This window comes from Capsicum annuum, chromosome 5, assembly GCF_002878395.1.
Source record: "Capsicum annuum cultivar UCD-10X-F1 chromosome 5, UCD10Xv1.1, whole genome shotgun sequence".
NCBI lineage: Eukaryota > Viridiplantae > Streptophyta > Magnoliopsida > Solanales > Solanaceae > Capsicum > Capsicum annuum.
In genome coordinates, this window is record NC_061115.1 from 16,457,833 (window position 1) to 16,466,039 (window position 8,207).

Genomic DNA, 8,207 nt, shown 5'->3' on the forward strand with positions numbered 1-8,207 from the left:
TTAAAGCCTTTTCAAGCTTGTCAAGAGAAGCTTAGCACTTAAAAATTTGGCTAAGTGTTGGAACTTTCTTCATTCCATAAGCTTACTAACTTTGACGAATTATTTCGTGATCTTCCCGAGATTTTCAAGTTGCGTTGTGATGGGGCAAGGCCGTAATACATCCCGGGTGAGTTTCGGAATTTTTGAAACTCGTTTAAACCATATTTGGAGTTGCAAAACAGTGTATCAACGCGATTATGGCACGCCGCTTCGCCTATTGCGTTGATAAATACTTTCCTAGCTCTCAGAGTCAATTCCAGCGAGTTAGCGCGAACTCGACGCGGGGCGTCAGCTGTAGCGTCGATGAACCGACGTGGGGCATCGGCTATAGCGTCGATAAACCGACGCGGGGTGTCGCCTATAGCGTCGATGTCCAGTTTTAGTCATTAAATATCCGCGTTCAGAGGGGTAACTTAATCATTTTTCCCACCCTTATATAAGTTGCAAACACAGAATTTGAGTCATTTAGAAGCAAAATATACTCCTTTTTCCAATTTTCTCTCAAGAACAACCTACGGTTTCAACCCAAAGGTTCAAGAACTCAAGAATTCCTCCGTCAAGTCTCTCCAAATCAAGAAACTAAGGTATGTAAGTATTGATTCTTGGGTTCATCCCACCCATGAAGTTCAAGAACACTTTTATGAAATTTTCAAGTTTATGTTTTCATGAGATTTTATGATGCATGCGAGTTGAGGTTGAAGTTCATGTTGATATTGAGTTTTAATTCATGTCTTGATTGTAAAGATGCAAACTTTGACCCTAGTGTATGTTGATTATGTGATATTCATGATGAAGCCTCTTCAAGAAGCATGTTAAATTATGTAATCATGTTAATTAGGGATAATGAATTGTTGTATGACCAAAGTGTGCCTCCCATACGTTTGGTAGAATACTTATATGAAGAAAATAGTACCATTGTGGCATATTAGGTATAAATCCTCAACTTTGTGACAAGTAATGCATGTCTAGTGTTTGTGGTAATGCCAAGATGAATAAAGAATAGTATGTTGCATATGCTTCATATTCATGTGGATTTTCATTGTTGAATAATTCATGAGACAATAGCATGCCTCTACATACAATTTACATGTTGAATGTTCCCAAGTGCTTGAAGTGATACTTCCTTGATGATGTTGCGAATGATAGACTATTGCTATGATGTTGATATGATAGATTATTGTTGTGATGTGGACGTTGGTTATATATTCAAGAAGTCATGTTTGTCGGTTTTCTCTCATCGAGTCCTGGAGGTACTTGTACCCGAAAAATATAGTTGTGTGCCTAGAGCCGAGTCAGTTCAAGAAAATCTCAGTCGTGCTATGATTAGTATAATTCAGTCAGTACGGACGTTAAGAAAATTCAGTGTATATTCAGTAGTCGGATCAGATTCCAGTAAAGATCAGTGAGTTACAGAACTTCGTAGTATTCAGATAGAAAGTAGAATTCAGAAATATTCCATCAGATAACGGAACCAAGTGAACTCAGTCAGATCAGTCAAGTAAGATAATCAGTAGCAATATTCAGCTCAGTCTAAGTTCAGTTAAGGATCAGTTCAGAGTCTTTCAGTTGGGAGTAGGAACTAGCACCGAGTGAGTGCAGGATGACGGTTTTCTCGTTAGAGAGGCGAAGTCATTAGCAGCAATACCTGTACTCCATAACTGCGTAGCCAGCGCAGGATGAAGAGTCACCCATCAGATAAAGGCTTGACTACCTGCAGGAGTCCACATAGCCTTAGGCTTACTTCCTCTTGAGGGTCACCCGTTAGAGAGGCTTGACCAGAGAGGTCTTTACCCGTGTCACAGTATTGACACCCTTCCTGCTGGGGTTACAGATTGGACCCCACTAGTTCAGACTCGGGGCATGTCGGTTAAGTGAGAACTCCCACAGTTACAGTTTCAGTATCAGTCTTCAGAGTAGAACTCAGAAATTAAGACTGTCAGATACAGTATTCAATCTCAGTAAGGAACTCAGATAGTTCCATAGGCTCATAGACCACCCGCTAGATAGGCTTGGTCTCACATAAAGTTATTCAGTATCAGTACTTACAGAGATCACCCGTTAGATAGGCTTGTTCTCAGTATCAGATTCAGTTGAGTATTCTCATTATCAGTTTCAGAGATCACCCGTTAGATAGGCCTGATCTCAAGACTCAGTTATTCTTACTCATTATCCGAAGATTAGAGATCATCCGCTATATAGGTTCGATCTCGGATTCAGCCAGTTGATATCGGTAAGCCCAGAACTCAGTTATTCAGTTTTCCAGAGTTAGTGAACTCAGATATTAGTTTCAGTAGCTTCAGATACTCAGAATCTCAGTATGTTCAGAAAGTTTTGTTCGATAGTATATCCTGTATCAGTTATCAGATTCAGTCCTAGTATTGTTTAGTGTTAGTATGCGTAGTATGTTCAGTAGTTACAGTTCCTCTATGTATGCTAATCCAGCTCTTGCATATCATTCAGTTAAATTATGTTCATGCATAAGCCCTTGCATTTAGTCTTACCTCATTTATATACTTAGTACAATCTAACGTACTGACGCATTTGCGCTATGGTGTTGCTATTTTACCTTCACCATAGGTTCAGAAGCACGAGATCCAGAATACCCTTAGCAGTTCCAGACTCAGTTAGCAGCAGTAGACGTGTTAGAAAGTCCTCATCTTTCGAGGACGATTATTATTTCAGTACTTTATTATATATTCTGTTTATTTTATTAGACGGAGTAGTTGGGAACATGTCCCATCAACTCCGCAGTTCAAACAGTTAGAGGCTTTTCGAACAGATGTATAAGTTTCCAGTTTGCAGACTTTGATCATTTCATGTGTTTTGAACCTTATGGCAAGTTTCCGTCAGTTTTTCGCATGTATTTTATTATATTATGCAGTGACCAGGTACAGATATCAAAAGAGGGTTAGCTTGTGGTCCTTCGGGATCATGAGCACCGTGTGATGTTCCGATTATAGAAAATCGGGGCGTTACATATAATAAAACTACAATTGAAGCAGCTGATACCTTTTTTTAATTAAGTATTATTAATTTTCTTATATATAAATGACTTAAAATAATTAATTAGAGAAAATATAGTAAAATCATGGAACAACTAAAGCAGATGAAGAGGCATGTTATATCTATTTTATTATTTATTAGATGACTTATAATAATTAAATTGAGGTGATATAATAAAATTACGATTAAAGCAGTTGAAACAGACATGTCATAAATGTCCATTTTACCTTTCTTTTAATTAAGTATTATTAATTTTCTTATTATAAATGACTTAAAATAATTAATTGGAGATAATATAGTAAAATTACGGAGCAACTGAAACAGGTGAAGAAGCAGGCATGTTGACGAAAAGTTGCCTGCTTCTTCACTCTTATTAATAGTAGTAATACTAGATGTTGAAACCCACGCTAGTGCGGACCCAATCTAATTATAATTTATAACTGTTAGTTTTGTATGTCGCAATTAAAATTACATCAGAGTTTTTTTGTTTAAATTTAATTTTAATCTCCAAATCAGTCTCGCTATAACCTCTGTTTGGAAAACTCCGGTCAAGAAAATGTTTTAGGCTCAATTCAGCTGAATTTCCATAAATTGTGAAAAAAATTCACTTCCTGATTCAGCTCAATTTCCATAAACATACAAAACTCACAAAAAAACAACACAAATTTCCATCGGTTGTAGCTTTTCTAAATTGCAATTTGTTGATTACAAATTACAATCGATACTAAAACATCAATATTACCTCCCAGCTCCCGATTCTCATAACTGTGGTAGAAAAGTTCGAGGATTTGAGCTTTTCAATAGTTCCGGAGTTCCCTTTTTTCTTCCCCTGATTGTTGAGTTCCAATGAAAAACGAAAAATCACTCGAAATAGGGCTCTTCACGTAATGGACTAGGCTCATCCAGTGGGTTGTACTTCGATCTCAAACAATTGTTAAGAAATTATCACCCAAAGGAAAAACCAAAAAAATAAGGTGCTACATCATTCATCACTATAAGTGATGCTGGAAGAAGGAACCTGAAACAGCAGAATTACATGTTTATGCACTCTACGGGAAACAAAAAAACTGAATTCTACATAGTTCAGGCATTTATTTCAATTGAATGGTTCAGAGACAATGTAGTATAATGCTTAAGATTATTCAATGATGTTAAGCAAATGCGCCTTTGATTAATGCATCAACAAGAGTAAAATTTGTTATATCATAACATGTTTTCCTGAGAACCTATATATTACCAGAAAGTGACTTCAAGTATGTTGGCTATAGTAAAAGAGGATTGAGTGAAGACCACAAATAGAACCATGTACGTTCATGCATACTGAGCAAATTGATACTTATATATCTTCTTCAAGGAAACCAATTTAAAGCTAAGGGAGAAGACAAATAAAACACATAATTATCATGCAAGCACATAATCTGCAATCACTGTCAATAAAGCCTATGGGTGTGTTGGCATAGAGAAAATGTTTTTCAGTTATTTCCATGGTCAGTCAAAATTTTTGTAAAAACAAGTTCTTGAAAATGAGGAAAATGGCATCCCTAAGTAAATGTAGGGACGGCAAGTTCCATGTGTAGTGTTCCACATTATTATGTCCTCCCCACCCTCCAACATACCTCAAATTCACCTCACCCGCGTAGCTCCCATCCCATCACCCCACAGCCCTACCCCACCTCCTATGGTGTTTGTCTAAATTATATACAAACTTTTAGGATATTTTCTGCTTATGTACCAAACACAAGGAAACACAAGGAAATAAGTACGAATCCACTTATTTTCTTAGAAAACATTTTCTTTTGTACCAAACACACCCTAAGTTAAGTGTAGCTTAAACATCTAAAATCTAAGTTGACATTAATCACGAGAATGTTGATTCTTAAATCAGGTTAAAGATGAAATTTGTCAATGACGCACCTTCTAATCCCGCTTTTCGGAGATGCTAACATGATTCGGCTTTGCATCTTTTCTCTTCTTGAGAGCTTCTTCCCTTTTCTTTTTGGCGTTATCATGTTTTTGAAGCATCCAAGGCGGCGGACCTCTCTTCTTTTGTATACTGGTCCACTGGCCCCAACCAAGCAGTAAAACGGGCTTGTTGGGCTCTGGAACTTCCTCATTCAAACCATCTTGTTTTTATCTCCTAAATTCATCTTCAACGTCATCATCAGCAAGAGCACGCCGACTAAGTTCTTCTTGAGATGGGATTTCATATGTGGACTTGGTCCCTGAAGTTAAAATCCCATCAACCATTTCTCCTCCACTATGTGTATCGCTATTCTCATCAATTTCCTGCAAGCGGAATAAAGAGTCAGTCGTAATAAACAGATCAGAGAAAATTGTATTGTAGATTCAGCAAATAGAGAGATTACCTCCGCATCAGGTTTACTCACAACAGGCTCTGTGACATGTAAGGAAATTGCACTCTTTGCATTTGCAGATTTTGTTTGCTTTTCTTTAGCTGATGAATCATTCATCTGTTCACCAAATATACGAATAAAAGCAATTTTTCTATAAAAAGTAAGAAAAATAATTTCGAGACAACACAAATCTTTTTCCACGAGTCATCTGCAAAGATGGAAACTTCTTATGATGTCTTTGAGGATGGGTCTCTGACAACGTCGTCAAAACTCTGAAACACAGGACAAAATCAAAGCTTGATCACTATAAAAAATGCAGAAAGAGGCCAATAAGAGATGGTAGTGCAGGATTTGATAAGGTTCACAATGCAATTACATTAAACAGAGAATCATGAGCAATTTCAGACTCTTCACGAAGTGAATTGGGATCAAAATAAACTTCCCTCCCAGAAAAATTATTTTCTTTACGAGACCCGATGCCAATTTCTCTGGCATCTGTCTCACCTTCACTATCACTGTCCCGTAGTAATTGTTTGATGTCACTTTCTTTTTGGATTCAGGTGTCTGCTTCTTTTGAGCACCAAAAACCCTTCTACCCGTCAAAATATTTGCCTCGTACAGGAGCCTATGTACCATTGCATCTGGTAGGACTCGCTGTAAAAAATCAGTTGTGGATGGCGGTACCACCATATCTTCCATCCCCAGATAAAATCTAAAATTTTAGTTACTTTACACAAGTTGGCGTAATATGTTGATAAACCATGAGAAATTATCTTGAATAAGGCAAACGAAAATAGGTAAAGAAGATATGAACCAACCTGCCATATGTGAATTTGACCGAGGAATCCAGTCAAGATTTCTTCTGTTTGACCATACAGTGATTTAATCCAATGCCCAATACACTTTCTAGGGTGTTTTGTCTGTACTTTGAGCTCTGCCGGGCTAAAACCCTAATTTGAAACCTGTAAGACAGCTTCCTCCACGAATGGTTTTGCATCCTTTTGTCCAACAACTTCTTATTAATCTCTTTGCCAGAACTCTTCAAACGATAAGTGCTCCAGCAAAGCTTTATCCTGGAAAGATAAGATATTCTGTTGATTAGGAAATGTTGATGTGGAAAATAAATGTTCCAAAGCCACTCAACCTCCATGGAATCTCTTATAAAACAATGCCGTTTTTTTTAAACTATAAATTGTACATAAGGAGGTAAACAGCTTTTTAGTGATTTGATTTCTCGTTAGCTTTATTTCGTTCATGGATATATCTTAATAAGATGAGCATAATCAGTTTAGTGGTGTTACTCTTGCTACATTATTCATACTTGTTGGTCAAGAATCAAAGTTACTCACTCTTATTCCAAGTGATAAGGCAAGCCGTGTTTTGATCGGGCCATGGACTCCATTAAGGAAGCTTCTACAGTAAAAGTAAGGAAGTAGTCTTGGAGACTTCCTAAATAATATATACATGGTTTTCGTCTTTGTTGTCCATGTCTTGCACATTTTATTCTTCTCCGCCTTGGTCATTCTTGGTTCATATGGATTAATCATTGGAGCAACCATGACTGCACCTACAAATCCATTCAGCAATTAGATTCAACAGAGAATATGAAGCGAACCTAAATTTTTGTTTTGCATATTGAACAAAATAGAATAAAGTATAATGGGACTTCTGCAATGAAAGTGTCTGAAGAACCCTAGCGATCCAGAATCAAGAAAGAGCATCAACAGTATCATGAGGCTTTCCCAGACAACCTTGGAAGGCGCTTTAGTGCACCGGGCTGCCCTTTTATAACTTGAGAATCAAATTTTTTGCAATTCTACTGATAAAGATATTTAAGTTCTCTCTGGATGGCTCAGATCCATGACAGTGCCTAGAACTTTGAGATAATACATAAATATAAATATAATCCTAAACTTGACACCACATTATAACTTTGACCTTAAACTTTGACAGTGCACAAATATGATCTTTAACTATTCAAAACTGCACAAATACAACCTTTAAATGACTTTTCACTATTATTTTTTCATTATTTTCGGCTCAAAGATTAAAATGACATCTAATTTCTTTTGCCATTGCGGAAAAAGAGCAATATTGAAGATTTATTAATTAGGTGGGTCAGGCTCATACGAAAAAATCACGCGGGTATGTATATATATTATAAAGCAGAGGATGAATTTAAGTTATATAATATATCTAAATATAATTTATTTAAATATTAAATTAAAGATGAAACTATACTAATAATAAAAAAAATTATAGTTTTAATAAAACGTTATTAAATTAACGTTATTAAAGATAACAGTAGTAGTATATTAAATTAACGTTATCAAATTAACGTTATTAAAACGTTATTAAATTAACGTTATTAAAACGTTATTAAATTAACGTTATTAAATTAACTCAGGGGCGGACCTACGTGGTTGCCATGGGGTTCATCCGAACCCCTCGGTAAAAAAATTACGTTGTATATATAAGGTAGAAAATTTATATTTATGTACGTATGTTAATGTTGAACCACATGAAACAAGGCACTTAGATAGCCCAGTGGTGTTATTTGCTCTTTCTGGGTGCTTCCTTCAACCTACTGTGCGGGTTCGATCCCTAAATAAAATAATAATAATAATAATAATAATAATAATAATAATAACGACGCCGTTTTAACACAAAAAACAAAACTTTGACAGTGCACAAATATGACCTTTAACAATTTAAAACTGCACAAATATGACCTCCCTCCAAGTCAGCCCTTTTAACGATGTGGCACCGTGTGATTGGATTACCTTTCCACATAAGCGCGAGTGAAACTCA

The 8,207-nt window shown here is 36.3% G+C and overlaps 1 protein-coding gene across 2 annotated transcripts in view; it reads right to left on the reverse strand.

The window, feature by feature from the left end:
• Positions 1-3,633: 3,633 nt before the first annotated feature.
• LOC107863029 (putative protease Do-like 14) overlaps positions 3,634-8,207 on the reverse strand; it is a 13,666-nt gene continuing 9,092 nt past the window's right edge. The window contains exons 3-7 of one of the 2 annotated variants that reach the window (XR_007055651.1): positions 6,746-6,963; positions 5,773-6,469; positions 5,409-5,668; positions 4,957-5,328; positions 3,634-4,060 (exon numbers count right to left, since the gene is read on the reverse strand). The gene's annotated coding sequence lies outside the window, so the exon portion shown is untranslated. The remainder of the gene's footprint in view (positions 4,061-4,956; positions 5,329-5,408; positions 5,669-5,772; positions 6,470-6,745; positions 6,964-8,207) is intronic. The other variant, XR_007055650.1, reaches the window with a different exon arrangement.